Genomic DNA, 17,474 nt, shown 5'->3' with positions numbered 1-17,474 from the left:
AAATTTTTAAAATATCGAACACTTTTGAATTATTATCAGCACAGTTTGAGTATAGTTTTGCTTTAATTTTATTTTCCGACAATGGAATGAAACAGTGAAATTTTGGGTTCCTTGGATCGTTTTCGCGTTATTAAATTGCTCGCTGAGCTCTGAAGCCTTTATTTCGTACCCCTCCGTGGTAGTCAAACAAAATGATAATTTGGTTAAATCTTTTTCTTTTCTACGATTTGCCCAATCAAAAGTTCTTTCGCAGTTTTAATTGGATGCTCACGTTCTTTGGCTAAACTTGCTCTTGTGGCCATGCGCTTTATTGTTCCTCCAATAGCATCACAAGGACCTTTGCCATGTGATGTAGCAAAAAATGCCATTCTGCATCAATTCCGTACATTGATTTAAATTGACATAGGCTCGAAAAATTCTTACGATTTTTGTACTGCGACGCTGCTCCATCAGACATGAAATATATCTTTTGACTTCTTTATGCTTATCAACGCGTAAAAGTTAATCATTTTTCAATGAACAAGTTTACGGATACTGAATCGTGTCTTAAATCTTCGGAAATTATAATAAAACTTAAGTGTTCAATTTGCGTACTTCCATTAAAATAAATAACGAATGGATGAATTGTAGCTTGTTGTACGTTCCAGTGATGGGACTGCACTTCATCTTGCAATACAAAGCTGTAATTTTCAGAAAAATCACAAATGACTAAAAATTCACCATTTTGTAATGTATTATGAAATCGTGAGGGATTAAACTTTCTAATTTCAAGCAAAAATATGACACAAACTCATCTACAGGTTTTACAATAGTTTCTATGTCACACCTATCCGTGGTCACCCATTGCTCAAATGATAACTGATCAATATATTTTTCTTCAAACTCAGCGAATAAAGTATTTTCCAATGATGAAGAATCTGGACAATCCGAACAAGATCGTAGATAGCAATTTGATGTTGTATTTTCACACAAAAGACTACCAGTTAACATTTTAATATCCTTTGTTAAATTGATTCTTTTCAAACTATGTAAAATAAGATTAATATTCTCATGGGTTGTGCACACACACACATTATGTGTTCCTGAATTGGAAAGAAGCTTACATTGCCTTGGCCGAAGGCTTGCAAATGAGGAAAAACCTATTTTAATATTATCGTGAATTTCCTTGAAGCGTGTGTACGCTTCTTTCAAAGTCGTCATCATTAATCGTTTTTGGATTGCTTGACGCTTTCCATCTTTTTTACTGATACATAATCTTTTTGACCAGGCATAGCTCGACTTACTTCATCATCTTCAAAATATTGAACTACTATTTCTTTTGTCTCATCTGTTAATGCAGTACTAGACCTAGTATTTTTGGTTGAAAGACAGTTATTCTTCAATTGTTTTGCCTCTTTTACTGTATTTCTATTGGTTTTGAACTCATCAATGGCATCCTGAATAGACCACGAACTTGGCAGCATCGACAAAATCAATAATTTTTCTTTCCTTGTCGTGGCTGCATTCGAGAACCTTTCCTTCATATTTATAATTACCTCATCGTAGTCTGTATTTTCCACATCATCAGGTCCCTAATTTGAAGAGGTTTCTTCGTACAGCTTCGTTTATTTCACGGTATTTTTCTCCGGGTAATAAACGTAGTCCATCTTACTCCATTTAATCGCAGTCACTTTTTATCCCAGCTATGCCCTCGTTAAAGCGTTCGATGTTGACCTTTTGGATACACTCATCTTCCGATTGATTTGTTGAAACAGATTTCGCTGATGGTACGGTGGCAAGGCTCTCAGCACTTAATACTTCTGGTAATTCCTCAGTTGTTGTCGATACATCTGGCAATTCCTCAGTTGCTGTCGTTTTCGAACTTCCTGCGCTCTGCTCAACCGATGATATACAGCCCAAGCAGCACAAGTCAAGTGAAACTGGTTGCAGCAACCCAATTGTGACTGAAACCGGTCACATATAAGTTACGATGATCTTTGCGCAACATGTGTGCTGCTCGGGAGATTGCTCTTTTGTCAACGTTTAGACGGCAGGACGTGCAAATGCGTAAATTTGTATTCAATGTGGACATTGGAGCATAACCAGTCGCTTTCAGTTTATCTATGGTGCTTTCGGTGAGATTTCGTAACTCTTTTGAACACTTTTTTCCATCAAACGGCCTACAACAGTTGAGAAAGCGGCTACTCATGTTGTTCGTAATATTTCAATAAACAAAATCACTTTTAAGTTTTTACTGACTAGTTTGGTGTCATTTGCTTGACTGAAGAAAAAAATTACTATAAGATCTTTAACAACCTTAGTAGTAGTAATTTTTTGGCTTTTTCGTGAGCATTGTCATGGTATGTACGTATCATGCATTTGTTGTTGTTGAAGATACCCGTTTCCTCCCGATCATAAAGTCTATTCTCTAAGAGGTATATTTTTTGCAGGTAAACTATAGACGTACACGTGTATATAAATCTTTGATTTTGCAGCTTTTGTCTTAAAAATAACATTTCTGATATGTTTCTATCAACGTTATTATCAACAGGTTTCAACACTATTAAAAGAATTTTTCGCCAGTCACGTGCAATGAAAATTATGACACTATCAATACTTTTGATCACAACACTGGATCGTGTCTAAGTTTCTTATAGATGCTATGAATAATTAAATCAAAATATCATGAAAACAACTTGTTTAAATCACGTCCCTTAACAATAAAATCTGCATCAAACTGCAATTCTCGAAATAACTTACACAGAAAAAATATTTTTTTGCTAAATGTGAAAATTGTGAAATGTTTGAAATGTCATAACTTTTTTGTTTATTAGTTTACCATCACCAAATTTTTATGGTAGATAGCTAATATAATGGACCGTTTTCCCTAAAAAAAATACGTTCGAAAAAAGATAGGGTTTTGAGATATTTGAGTTTTGTGACAAAATGATATTTTTAAAGGCAAAAAAAATTTTTTTGCTGTGCACATTTTCTTAAGAATCACCATTTAGTTGTCTAACTTTGCTGAAAAAATCATAACAATCGAACATTCCGTTTTTGCTGTGCAGCTTTTCAAATATTTTTGAACCATTTTCACATACACCCTTTTGAAAAGTTAGTCGTGACTCAATATGAAGATTTGATATCGAAAAATGACGATTTAGATGAAATTGAAAAACTGTGCAGAGTTTCAAATATTTTCGAAATGGTCGCTCAGGATCGACTGACATGCCCCCGTGGAATGCCTCATGTTTCACTTTGTAATGTACAAAAAAGGCTCAAATATTGCCAAGAGTATCATTGATAATGAATCACTGAGTATATTTATTATCACTCATCACTTAACTCAATTATTCTGAAAAATTATGCACAAATTTCTAAAAACAGATCCAAACACGCATTTTTTTACAATTGAATTATTAAATCGATATACAGCTTTTACAATTTAGTGTTCAACAAATTGAAACCCAAGTGTTCAAAATAATCGGAAAAACAATACTAAACAGTTGACACAGAAAGACATGCATCTTCAAACGGAGGCGGTGTAACATTTACAAAACATCCTTTTTCGGAAAGCCCAATGGGCAATCCTTTACCCTTTACGATTCTTCTGCTCATCTCCAATGGATTAGAAGTATGATATATGTAGACATCATGCTCGAGTAAATGGAACCATATAAATATTAATGAGGTTCTTATGGAATGATGGACCTTTCCTTTTTTATAGTCGTAATACTGTTTCATAGTTGATTAGGTTAGAGAAGAAGAGAGTGACATTTCAAATTTGAGGTAGTTTATGAAATCCCTTTCAATATGAATTGCGTGCTCACGAAAGTTCGTTCTTGGAAAAGTTATCATTCAATTAAGCTCGGATCGATTGGGTTTCGAGAAAGGTAGATCGTTACCGAAGGCCACATATTTATGAATGTGTTACTTGCCTGGTAGGTATTAAACATCAGAACAGTGCAGCACCTAATAATAGAATGTGTCACACATTTGTCAGGACGGGAGTCGGCACCACCTGATGCGACATCCTGCAGGCATCATCAGACAATAGTGTCGAGCAGCCCGACCCGGGCGGGCTGTCATCGTTGTCATCTCCGACCGACACGTGGGGTCACGAGAAGCGCAGAAGTCACATCCCCCCGAGGCACGTGTGTTAATAATTCATAGCCGGCATTATGTGGTCGACAGCATCATCGTGTGAGGACATTTTAATACATACATACATGCATAAATAAACTATACTAAGAGAAAGGAATATCATGTTGTTTCGAGATGATATTATGGGGGGGAATTATATTTTCGATCATAAATATATTCTGGCATGACTGAGTTATTAATCACATGCTGCGAATGTTCGATAAAATTAACACTTGAAAGAAAGCTTTTTGAAAAGGTTCATCTGATATAGATACCCTAATTAATTATCATAATCCGGGGGAAAATTGGTCTTTTTTAACCCTCTACCGCCCAAGACCACCTTTAGACGGGGTAAAGGCACCCAGAAATCGCCCTCACTCCAGTTTTCGCCCACCAATTTTAAAATCTTCATTTCTCGTAAACTAATTGTTGAAAACAGTTAAAGTTCAGGTTTTTACATTCAATGATTGAACTATTATGGAACATCTTGAAGTTTAACTGTTTTCAAAAACTAGTTTACGAGAAATTAAGATTTTGATTTTTTTTTGTAATTTTTAATTGTTCAGATTTCGAAAGGTTTTCATATCGATCAATGAAATAAACTTCAATGCATGTTTAAATCTGGTTTAAAATTAATTTTAAAAATTCTACACATTAATAAAAAAAATAATGAAATTGAGTATTTTTTGTTCCTCCGTGTTTTCGCTCGTATACCTTTAAAGAGTGAAATATTTGTAGTTTAGTAGTTTCCACAATTAACCTTATTGAATAGAAGGCTATGGTAATAAATGTCACACTCTTAAATATTTATCCGAATTCCTACACGAAAAAAATTAAAAATTGCAATGAGTCGACTTTGAATGAGAATTTTCAAACTCCAAACATGTTGAAATATCAAAAAAGATGAACAGATTCAAGAAAATATTTCATTGGATGAAAAACTCCAAAAACAAAATTAAAAAAAAATCAAAATGTGAAATTGATGAATTAAAAATTTGTTTTGCCAAAAAGTGTATAGATCGATTTTTAATAGCAAATTAGTGATTTTGAGCGAATCCCAGCACAGACTCAAATCGCAATGCTAGCGATAAAATTTGCCTACATGTCGTGTTTACGCTAGAATTTTCGAATTTTGGAATTGTTGTTGGAGTTTGTTGGAATGGAATACAGGTAAACTTCGATATAACGTACATATCGATTTCAAAGTTGTACGTTATATCGAAGCATGAATAATCATTCTTATTTTGCACTACTTAAATGTTGTACTATTATGAACTTTATGGGTGATTATTTATTTTATTATATAAGGCTCAGCTAGCAGTGTGGAACAGCTTTTCTTGTGAACAATTCCTACAAACTAGATCGTTACTAAAAAAATGACCCGAAGAATAAAGTTCAATGACAATCAAACTCGCCATCTCCAGATTGGTAATCTCACGCCTTTGCTTGCAAGGCTACTGGAGACCCCAATTCCTCATTTATTATCTACTAGCGAGAAACCCCACTTTGCCCGGGTGTTGAAAATGTCACAATAAACTATTTGCAGCACCGCACTCTAGATCAATTTCTGTCCGTTTGTTTTGTTTTCCTCAACAGCTGACCCAAAATTGTATTCTAATCATGTTTTACATTTTCCCGTTAAATTCACCAATTTTTTGTATGTACAACCCTTGTGGATCCCAAAACGAATCGAATCGGAAAAAATCTTGCAAATCGGTCAACCCGTTCGCGAGTTAAATCGTCAGGAAGGAAATCTCAACTCATTTTTATTATATAGAAGATATAAAGCACAGGAAACAATTTGTGTACAAAAGGCTTGCTTTTCGTTACATCGGTTGCATGAATATTTATTTATTGAGTACATATCCGGGATCTTAAGCAGATTTAAACTAGATTTAAACTAGATTTAAGCAGATTTAAAATAGGGCATGTGACTCATCAAATTAAATTTTTGTTTCTTAAATTTTATTTATACAGGGGAACTGTTCCGTTTTCCATCTCACTGAACATATATTCATCTCATCGCGAAACAAAGAAATATGGCACCAATTTCGTCGCTTCTTTTTGCTAACGCATGCGTGCTCACTGCTGTAAAAAATCATAAAAATAATAAACAAACCAAATACCTTTTCCTTGCTTTGTTTTTTGTGAGACCAATATCGGAGCTATGAGATGAAGTCCAGGAGCAGTAACCCTACGCCAACATTATTCTGAAAAATAAATCTGATATCCCGCTTGACCAATCTTGGCGAAATTTCCGAAATAATTTCTAGAGAAGTTTCTGGAGAAATGTAGGATTTTTTCATAGGAAATTCCTTTTATATTTTCTTTCTTTAGTAAAACCATACAAAATACCTGAATTCTATCCGACATTTTGTTGGAAGTATTCTTCAAGAAATTTTCAATGGAACGTTAAAAGAATTTTTTGATGGAATTTTCAACGAACTAGTCAAAGATTTCCGAAAGGGATTTCCCAAAAAATTCCGAATGGTATTTCCAAATTATTTCCTAAAGGAATTAAAAAAAAATAAAAAATGAAATATCTTAAGGATTTTCTACTGGTATTACCGAAAAACATTCTAATGGAATTTCCTCAGAAATGTTTAAAAAAATCCAGAGGAATTTACAAAAAAAATTTCTGACAGAGTTTGAGAAACTGAGGAATGTCCTAGTCAATTCCTTAATGGATTTCCTATAGGAAGTTCTGAAAGATTTGCTGGATGATATTCTAAAGGAATTTCTGGAGTATTTTTAAGGAACTTCTGATTTTTTATAATCTTTATTTGCGTGTTTTTTTTTTAATTTTGAACTGAACTTAATCAACACTAACCGGAATTCCTGAATGAATTTCTAAAGATATTCCTCAAGGTATTTCTGTTGGAATCTCCATAGGAATTTCCGGTGGAAATGAATTCTTTAAAAAATCAAAAAAAAAAAAAATCTAAAGTATCTTCCGAAGAAATTCCTACGTGAATTTTCAAAACCTAAAAAAATCTATAGGAATCTGTGAAGGAATTCCCGAACGAGTCCCTTAAGGCAGCAATACTCAAACTGGGATACATGTACATCTGGGGGTACCTTCGCTGGTCCTAGGGGGTACCTCGGACAAAAATGCCTAATGGCGGATATATTACAATTCCAATAAAAACTTATTGATAAAGTTTTGATATTTGTTTAACTTTTGATTCTAAAACTTTGTGTTGTACATAATATGCATGGCGATCAGTCATTCAAAGTCTAGTTAATCTTGCCTACCACAACCAGCACAGTGTTTGAAAGACTTGTCCTACAGAACAACACAACGAAGTTACAAAATTTGAAAATCTTTTATGTAATCTATTTGAACGAGAAAAGAAAATGTATAAGCATCCGAACCAAAATCTAGAATCTGAACGTTAAGAAGCTACCATGTAAATGGCTTAAAAAGTTCGAAAAAGCTCCTTCCAAGAGGCTCGAAAGCATCCTTTAAAGACGCTCGAAAGCCTTCTTTCAAAAGACTCGGAAACCTTCTTTCAAGAGGCTCGAAAGCCTCCTTTTAAGAGCATTAGAGATCGCCTTTCAACAGTATCAGAAGCCTTCTTTCTAGAAGCTAGGGAACTTCTTTCAAGACGCTCAGGAGTCTCATTTTAAGGGACTCCTACGCCTTTTCTTAAAAGGCATGGAAGCCTCCATTCAAGATTCTTAAACGCCTTCTTTAAGTGGATCAAAAGCCTCCTTTCCAAAAGAACTTCAAGAGGCTCGGATGCTTCTCATTACTAAGGCTCAAAGGTCTCTTTTCAAGATCCTTAGAGGCTCCTTCCAAATGGTTCAGAGACCTTCTTTCAAGAGACTCGGAAGCCTTCTTTCCAGAGTTTCAGAAGCCTTCTTTTTAAGCCCCTTTCAAGAAGCGCGGAAGCATCCTTTCAAAAAGGGCGAAAAAGGAGGCTTTCAAGAGACTCAGAAGCCTTCTTCAAGAGCCTTAGAGGCCCATTCCAAATGGTTCAGATGCCTCCTTGGAAGCCTTCTTTTAAGATTCTCAGAAGCCTTTTTTCGAGAGGCTTGGAAGCATCCTTTCAAGAGGGTCGAAAGCCTTCTTTCAGGAGGTTCGAAAGCCTCCTTTCAAGATAATCGGAAGCCTCTTTCCCAAGCAGCACAAGTTGGACAGAAATGGTTGCATCAACTTGATTATGACTAAATCTGGTCACATATGAGTTGCAATAGCCTATGTGCATTATTTTTGCTGCTTAAGTTTTAAAAGCCTTAGAGGTCTTCTTCCGGATGGTTTAGAGGCCTCCTTTCAAGAGTCTCGGAAGCTTCTTTTTAAGAGGCTTGGAAGTCTTCTTTCAAGAGGCTTGGAAGCCTCCTTTAAAGAGGCTCGGAAGCCCACTTCAAGAAGCACGGAAGCCTAATGTCAAGAGACTCGTAAGCCTCTTTTTGGGGCTTGAAAGCCTCCTTCAAAGATTCCCCGTAACGTTTGGTAGACACCTTTACGTGGTGTGTTACGGTGTAAGATTTACCACGGTCACATTATTGTCAGCTATAGGCAAATCCTGACCCAAAGAAGACCTTTTCCAATATCGTACTTATGAGGGTGTCGCTGAGTCGGGGGCCTCTCGTTAAGTAAGTACTACACCAACTTTTCCTTCCCCTCCCAAGTTACGGTGAAGATGGGCGTGGCCAGGAGTAGTAATCCTCATGCTTTTGTGATTTTTATCCTAGATTGAATTTAAGAACCACACCCACCTTGATTTGTGATAGCAATTTTAATAAAGATTTCAAAAGAAAAACATGAGTATCACTAGTGTCCAATCTACGAAGTACACCGTAACTATGCTATGCTATGTTTGAAAGCCTTCTTCAAAGATTCTGAGAATTCTTCCTTTCAAGAGGCTCGGAAGCGTCCTTTCAAGAGGTTTGTTTGAATTGAAAAATTTCACGGAACAATTTCAAAAAAACTTTTGTCGGTAGAAACCATGTGAATGGTGGAGAGCTATTTATCACTTCAGTGCTCAGGTGCGTTTTTCATATATCTTATTTTTAGGTAGGCTTATTTTCATTACGACGATAAAAATGGGGGGTACCTCAATGAATCCAAAAGTTCAAAGGAGTACCTCTCAAGAAAAAGGTTGAGAACCGCTGCCCTAAGGAATTTTCGAAGGAATATTCGAAAGAATTACCAAAATATTTTCCGTAGGTATTTCTAAAGGTGTTTCAAAAGGTATTTCCAGAGAAATTTTTAAAGGAATGTTTTTCTAAATGAATGATTCAAAGAATTTTCGAAAGAAATCCAGGAGGAAGTTTTGAATCCCCAAGGATCTCCTGAAGTAAAATCTGAAGTAATTCTTAAAAACCATTCTTTCAATTTTCGAAGGAACATTTGGAGGAATTTAAACAGGATTTTTAGACTTATTTCCGAAGATTTTTCAAAGAAATCCCTTGATGAATTTCTGAAGGAAATCTTGAAGTAATGCCCAAAGAAATTCTTGGAAAAATCTGAGCATTCCGGAAATTCCTTCAGGAATTCTTTTTAAAAATCCTTCAGGAGTACAGAAATTCCCCATGAGTTTCTTTGAATTTTATTCTAGAATGTTGGGAGGAATTCCTCGGCTAATTTCTGAAATTATTACTCAAGGATTTGCCGAAGGAATTCTTGCAGCAAATTCCGGAGGTCTTAAGATGCTTTTGAAAGAAATTAAAGAAAGGAAGGTGTGGAAGTATTGACCTAATCTGTTAAGAAAATTCCGAAGGAATTCCCGGAAGATTTTTTGAAGGAATTACTGGATTCATTTCAGGAGGATGTTTTGAAGAAATCCTTACGGGAAATTTTGAAGTTATCTTCAAAGGATTTTTTGGAGGAATTTTAGAATAAATTACTGGTGAATTTATCGAAAGAACAACTACCTGGGGCTATTTTCGAATGAAATCCAAGAGAAATTCCAGATGGAACAATTCCAGAAGGAATTCTGGAAGGAGTTCCTGAAGGAATTTCCGAAGGAATTCCTGAAGAAATCTAGGTATTTCTTCAGAAATTATGTTTGGTGATTCTTCCTAAAATCCTCCAGAAATTACTTTGCGAATTCGTTTCGAAAATTTCTTTAGTTTTTTTCTTCAATTGATTCGGAAATTCTTCCTGCAACTCATTTAGAATTTCCTACAGGAATTCCTCCACAAAATTCTCCAGAAATTCTTCTGGGACCTCCTCCTCTGGGACTTTCCCCTGGGATTAATTTAAAACACATTTCAAGCTTGAATCTGCAATACCAATACTCGACATTGGCTGACTGAGACCGGGAAGCAACCCGACATCAGTTCTGACTTTGACAGAACTTTTGCCCAATATCAATTAGACATTTGTCCATGTAATATGCTTAAAACATCATTATTATTAGTATTATCCAATACTTCGGGAGAGTTCTGAGGATCGTGTGAACTGAAGAAAACAGTAACAATAATGCCTCTAGCTCAGCGGTTCTCAACCTTTTTCTTGAGAGGTACCCCTTCGAAGTTTTTCATTAATTGAGGTACCCCCTCTTTAGCATTTTGAAAAATAATTACGAGCCCTATGAAGCGAAACTTCCGCGCCTCTTGAAAGGACATTCTGAATCTTTTGAAAGTAGGCTTCCGAGTTTCTTGAAGGGAGGTTTCTGCTCCTCTTGAAAGGAGCTTTCCGAGCTTTTTGAAAGAAACCTTTCGAACCGCTTGAAATGTGCCTTCCGAGCTTTTTGAAAGAAGGCTTACGAACATTCCTAAAAGGAGCCTTCCCAGCCTTTTAAAAGTAGATATCCGGGCCTCTTAAAACGATGCTTCCGGATCCCTTGAAAGGAGACTTCCGGGCCTCTTAAAAGAAGGCTTCCGAACCACCTGAAAGAAGGCTTCCAAGTCTCTTGAAAGAGACTCCTCTTGGAAGGAGTCTTCCAGGCTTCTTAAAACGAGGCTTCCGGGCTTCTTGAAAGCAGACTTCCGAGTGTTTTGAAAAGAGCCTTCCGAAAACAGGCTTCCGGGCCTCTTGTAGAGAAGCTTCCTAGCCTCTTCAATGGCGGCTCTTGAGCCACTTAAAAGGAGGTTTCCTTTGCATCTTGAAAAAACGCTCAGGCCTCTTGAAAATACGCTACCAAGCCTCTTGAAAGTAGAATTCCGAGCATTTTGAAGGGAGGCTTCCAAATATGCTTTCGAGCTTTTTGGAAGGAACTTTCCGGGCCTCTTGAAAGGAGGCTTCCAGGCTCTTGAAAGGAGGCTTCCAGGTTTCTTGAAAGGAGACTTCCAGGCTCTTGAAAGGAGGCTTCCAGGTTTCTTGAAAGGAGACTTCCAGGTTTCTTGAAAGGAGACTTCCAGGTTTCTTGAAAGGAGGCTTCCAGGCCTCTTGAAAGGAGGCTTCCCGACCTCTTGAAAGGAGGCTTCCAGACCTCTTGAAAGGAGGCTTCCAGGCCTCTTGAAAGGAGGCTTCCAGGATTCTTGAAAGGAGGCTGCCTGGCCTCTTGAAAGGAGGCTTCCAGGCCTCTTGAAAGGAGGCTTCCAGGCCTATTGAAAGGAGGCTTCCAGGCCTCTTGAAAGGAGGCTTCCAGGCCTCTTGAAAGGAGGCTTCCAGGTTCTCTTGAAAGGAGGCTTCCAGGCCTCTTAAAAGGAGGCTTCCAGGCCTCTTGAAAGGAGGCTTCCAGGCCTCTTGAAAGGAGGCTTCCAGGCCTCTTGAAAGGAGGCTTCCAGGCCTCTTGAAAGGAGGCTTCCAGGCCTCTTGAAAGGAGGCTTCCAGGCCTCTTGAAAGGAGGCTTCCAGGCCTCTTGAAAGGAGGCTTCCAGGCCTCTTGAAAGGAGGCTTCCAGGCCTCTTGAAAGGAGGCTTCCAGGCCTCTTGAAAGGAGGGTTTCAGGCCTCTTGAAAGGAGGGTTTCAGGCCTCTTGAAAGGAGGCTTCCAGGCCTCTTGAAAGGAGGCTTCCAGGCCTCTTGAAAGGAGGCTTCCAGGCCTCTTGAAAGGAGGCTTCCAGGCCTCTTGAAAGGAGGCTTCCAGGCCTCTTTAAAAAGGGCTTTTCGGCCTCTTGAAAATAGGCTTTCAGGTCTTTTGAAGTGGGGCTTCCAAGCTTCCGAACCTTTTGCAAAAAGGCTTCTGAACGTCTTCAAAGAAGTCCTTCGAAACTCTTGTAAGAAGGCCTTCGAGCAGCTTGGAAAAGGCTGTGCTGGTTTTGGAGGGTAGAATTCTATTCGATGTATTAATCGTCATACATTTTATGACCGAAACAAAGTTTTGAAATAGAAAATATACACAATTATAAAAACCATATTTATACATTTCGATTGGAATTGTAATTCGTCCGCCATTACTAATTTTTGTTCGAGGTACCCCCTAGGGCCAGTGAAGGTACCCCCAGGGGTACATGTACCCCAGGTTGAGAACCGCTGCTCTAGCTGATAAAATTAGACTCCATAAGATGATGTCATCCCCACATGAATGATCATAACAATTTCGTAATTATTTCGGAATAACTACCGAAATTAAAATTATTTTTCGAAGTGTACGTTATATCGGTGGAAAATGTACGCTATATCGAGTGACTTTTTATCGAGTGTACGTTATATCGGGGGTACGTTATATCGATGATTACCTGTATTACGATCAGGTTTCCGTTTCAAACGGGTGTGCTGAAGCGCAATAGTCTCCCGGAAACACCTGTCGAATACATCAATTCTACTTTGAATATATTTTCAAAACAAAAGTAAATAAAATATCAATACTATTCTCCACAATCTTGAACCTGTTTTGTACAATCTGAATCTAATGTTATTTTTTGTACAAGATAGAAGAATTGGAATATTATAATGATGCTAAGAATATTAATGAGTATCTTTCAAAACTGTAGATTTTCGTATACGTTGCATTTTTTTCTACAATGATTGTGGTACCATCAATGCTATTATTTCCCCGCAGAACTGGCACCCGTGCTGGACAACCTTGCAGCAGTTAGCAAATCGCAGACATAAAAACATTACCCAGGCGATGTGGTGGCACATTTACACTCTTCTCTGTCCCCCATCGAACTCCCCCCACCCCGAAAGCTCGTTGTCGCCATCATCCGCCGGAGAGCAAATGCGTATTCAATGTGACGTTGCCCAAACCGAACCCAAAGAGTGAGTGGGCGGTGGCAGCCATCCCGTGAAGAAGCTTCCCTATTCCGCCAGCAAACAACGAACGGCATTGGGAACGCGATGAGGGCGACGACGACGGCGACAACGAGTCCGACGGAACAGAAGCATCCTTTCGTGTACCAGTTTTTCCTTCTTTGTGTTTACGCTCCCGTTGTTCGGAATCTTCCTTTCAGGACACCAGTTTTTCACTGTGCCTTCTCAAACAATCGCCGCGTCGTCGTTTCTCTCTTATTTGCTCTTTGTTGAAGAAGCGCACGTTGTTGGTACTTCGTTTTCCTCGGAAGACCCGTTTCCACCGAAAATGCGACCTTGCTCGTTCTAATCCAATTTCCATCAAACGTAGGTGTATGGGCCACTGAACGAGCAAAGCAGCATCAGGATGCTTTTCACTTTTTGCGCACAATTACGGGTCAAATTTTCTTTTGTCACTGCTTTTTTTTAGCTTCACCTTTACGGATCATTTACCATTCAAAAGCTTGTACCCAAATATCCTTGAATGACCACTTCCTTACACGCCGAGTCGTTTCTCTTACTGAATTCTGATTTTATTGATTATCACTTTTATGGAGACGATTTTTAGGCACCCCGAAATGTCACATATACAAATAATAACTTTCCATCTTCAAGACAAGCGATGCGAGGGTTCGGATCCTATAATAAATCCTGAACCGCACTGACTGCCATAAGAACACTTGTTTCCTCTTCATGCCATGGCTGCACACTGTTTCCTGAAGCGTGAATCTGCCACCGAAATTATTTTTCTATTGAAAAGTTAATTTCCTAATTTTTTATTATGAATTTCGGATTTTATGTGAATTGTGTTGGATTAGATAGGATTTGGATTTTAATTGAAGTTGCATTGAATTGGATTTGGATTGGATTGAATTTGGATTGGATTTCGATTGAAATTGGATTGATTTTGAACTGAATATGAATTGAACTTGGATTGAGATTGGGTTGGATTTAGTTTAGAATAAATTTGGGTAAAAATTGGATTGGATTTGAATTTGTCTTGGTTATGGATTGTATTTGGATTAGACTTGGAATTCTATTGGTTAGAATTTGATTCGGGTTCGGCATATTTGTTTGTTTGAATTTGAAATAGATTTGGATTGGTTTTGAATTGGATTTTGATTGGATTTGAAATGGATTTGGATTAGATTTGGATTGGATTTGATTGGAATTGGATTAGATTTATAATAGATTTGGAATAGATTTGAAATGTATTTGTATTGGATTTGGATCGAAATTGGATTGATTTTGAATTTGAACTGAATATGAATTGGACTTGGATTGAATTTGAAATGGATATGGTTTGGATTTAGATTAGATCAAATTTGAAATAGATTAGGATTGGATTGGATTTGGATTGGATTTGGGTTTGAATTGGCTTTGGATTGGATTTGCACACTTAATTTTTTTTACCGGGATCTCAGCAAAATGTTGAACTTTTACCGAGAATCGCACAGCCGTGCCCCAGCAAACATGTTTTTTGCCGAGATTTCTGTCAAAATTGCTGATAATCAGCAATTAATTTGCCGAAAATCAGCTAGCAAACGCTATTTTTGCCGGAGTATCAGTTTTTATTTTGCTTGCGTACGGCTGTGCGGATTTTTGCCGAGCTGAGCCGAGCTTTAAAAACTGAGTGTGTGGGTTTGGATTGGCTTTGGATTGGATTGGGTTGGATTTGGATTGAATTTGGATTGGATTTGGATTGCATTTGGATTTAATTTGAATTGAATTTGGATTGGATTTGGATTGGATTTGGATTGGATTTGGATTGGATTTGGATTGGATTTGGATTGGATTTGGGTTGGAATTGGATTGGATTTGGATTGGATTTGGATTGGATTTGGATTGGTGGATTGGTTTGGATTGGTTGGATTGGTTTGGATTGGTTGGATTGGATTGGTTGGTTGGATTAAATTTGTATTAAGTTTGAATTAAATTTGGATTGGATTTTGATTGGTTTGGATTGGTTTGGATTAAATTTGGATTGGTTTGGATTGGTTTGGATTGAATTTGGTTGGTTTGGTTGGTTTGGATTGGTTTGGATTGGTTTGGATTGGTTTGGATTGGTTTGGATTGGTTTGGATTGGTTTGGATTGGTTTGGATTGGTTTGGATTGGTTTGGATTGGTTTGGTTGGTTTGGATTGGTTTGGATTGGTTTGGATGGGATTTGGATTGGTTTGGATTGGTTGGTTCGGATTGGTTTGGATTGGTTTAATTGGTTTGGATTGGTTTGGATTGGTTCGGATTGGTTTGGATTGGTTCGGATTGGTTTGGATTGGTTTGGATTGGTTTGGATTGGTTTGGATTGGTTTGGATTGGTTTGGATTGGTTTGGATTGGTTTGGATTGGTTTGGTTTGTTTGGATTGGATTTGGATTGGATTCGTATTGGATTTGGATTGGATTTTTATTGGATTTGGATTGCATTTGGATTGGATTTGGGTGGGATTAGAATGGGATTCGATTTGGATTGGACCTTGATGGGATTTGGATTGGGTTTGGATTAGAATTGAATTCGATTTGAATTGGATTTAGACGGGACTAGGATTGGATTTGGGTTTGATTTGAATTGAACTTGGATTGGATTTGGATTTGGATTGGATTTGGATTTTATTTGGATTGGATTTGGATTGGATTCGGATTGGATTTGGATTGGATTTTAATTGGATTTGGATTGCATTTGGATTGGATTTGGGTGGGATTAGAATGGGATTTGATTTGGATTGGACCTTGATGGGATTTGGATTGGGTTTGGATTAGAATTGAATTCGATTTGAATTGGATTTAGACGGGACTAGGATTGGATTTGGGTTTGATTTGAATTGAATTTGAATTGGTTTTGGATTGGATTTGGATTGGATTTGGATTGGATTTGGATTGGATTTGGATTGGATTTGGATTGGATTTGGATTGGATTTGGATTGGATTTGGATTGGATTTGGATTTTATTTGGATTGGATTTGGATTGGATTTGGATTGGATTTGGATTGGATTTTAATTGGATTTGGATTGCATTTGGATTGGATTTGGGTGGGATTAGAATGGGATTTGATTTGGATTGGACCTTGATGGGATTTGGATTGGGTTTGGATTAGAATTGAATTCGATTTGAATTGGATTTAGACGGGACTAGGATTGGATTTGGGTTTGATTTGAATTGAATTTGGATGACAGTTCGATTTTGATTTTAATTGAATTTGATTGGGGTTGGATATGGATTAGATTTTTATAGAATTTGATTGGATTTGAATGTGGTTTGAATTGTGTTTGGGTTGGATTGGACTGAATTTGGGTTTGATTTAAATAGGATTTGAATGGGATTTTGATAAGATTAGAATTGGATTGGATGTGGATTGGATTTGGATTAGATTTGTATTGGTTTTTGGATTGGATTAGAACAGGATTTGGATAAGATTCGAATTAGGTTTGGATTGATTTCGTATTGATACATATTGGATTGGATTGAATTGGATTTTGATTGAATTTGATTTTGATTACAATTGGATTAGACTAGGATTAGATTTGGATTGATTTGGATTTTGATTGGACTGGATTTGGGTTTGGATTGGGTTTGTATTGAATGAGGATTGAATTTGGATTCGATTGGAATTGGATTTGATATGAGTTTGTATTGAATATGGATTAGATTTGGAATAGATTTGAATTGCTTTTGGATTAGATTTGAATTGGATTTGGATTAGATTTGAATTGGATTTGAATACAATTTGAATTAAATTTGGATTCTATTTGGATTGAATTTGGATAGGATTTGGATATGATTCGAATTGGATTTGGATTGGCTTGAATTGGATTTGCAATGTATAAGATTAGGATTGGTTTGGATTGGATTTGGATCAGATTTGGATTGGACTGGATTTGGATTGGGTTTGTATTTAATTAGGATTGGATTAGTATTCGATTGGAATTTGATTTGGATTGGGTTTGTATGAATTTGGATTAGATTTGAATTGAGTTTGAGTTTCGTTTGGGTTGAATTTGGATTAAATGTTGATTGGTTTTGAAATTTGATTGTATTTGGATTGGATTTGTTTTGAATTTGGATATGATATGGATTGTCATTGTTATTAGATTAGTTTTGGATTAGATTCGAATTGTGTTCGGAATAGGAGATAGATTGGACTTAGATTGTATTTGACATCGATGTTGGATATGATTTGGATTGGATATGGGTTGGTTTTGAATTGATTTGAATTAGATTTGAATTAGAT

The 17,474-nt window shown here is 37.0% G+C and overlaps 1 protein-coding gene across 2 annotated transcripts in view; it reads right to left on the bottom strand.

Annotated features, from left to right (window-relative positions):
- LOC134210584 (myosin heavy chain, embryonic smooth muscle isoform) overlaps positions 1-17,474 on the bottom strand; it is a 90,125-nt gene that overhangs the window by 49,021 nt on the left and 23,630 nt on the right. The gene's annotated exons all lie outside the window — the stretch shown is intronic.

Source organism: Armigeres subalbatus, chromosome 2 (genome assembly GCF_024139115.2).
Source record: "Armigeres subalbatus isolate Guangzhou_Male chromosome 2, GZ_Asu_2, whole genome shotgun sequence".
NCBI lineage: Eukaryota > Metazoa > Arthropoda > Insecta > Diptera > Culicidae > Armigeres > Armigeres subalbatus.
The sequence above is the reverse complement of the archived record's forward strand: the minus strand, read 5'-3'. Positions and strand labels throughout refer to the sequence as shown.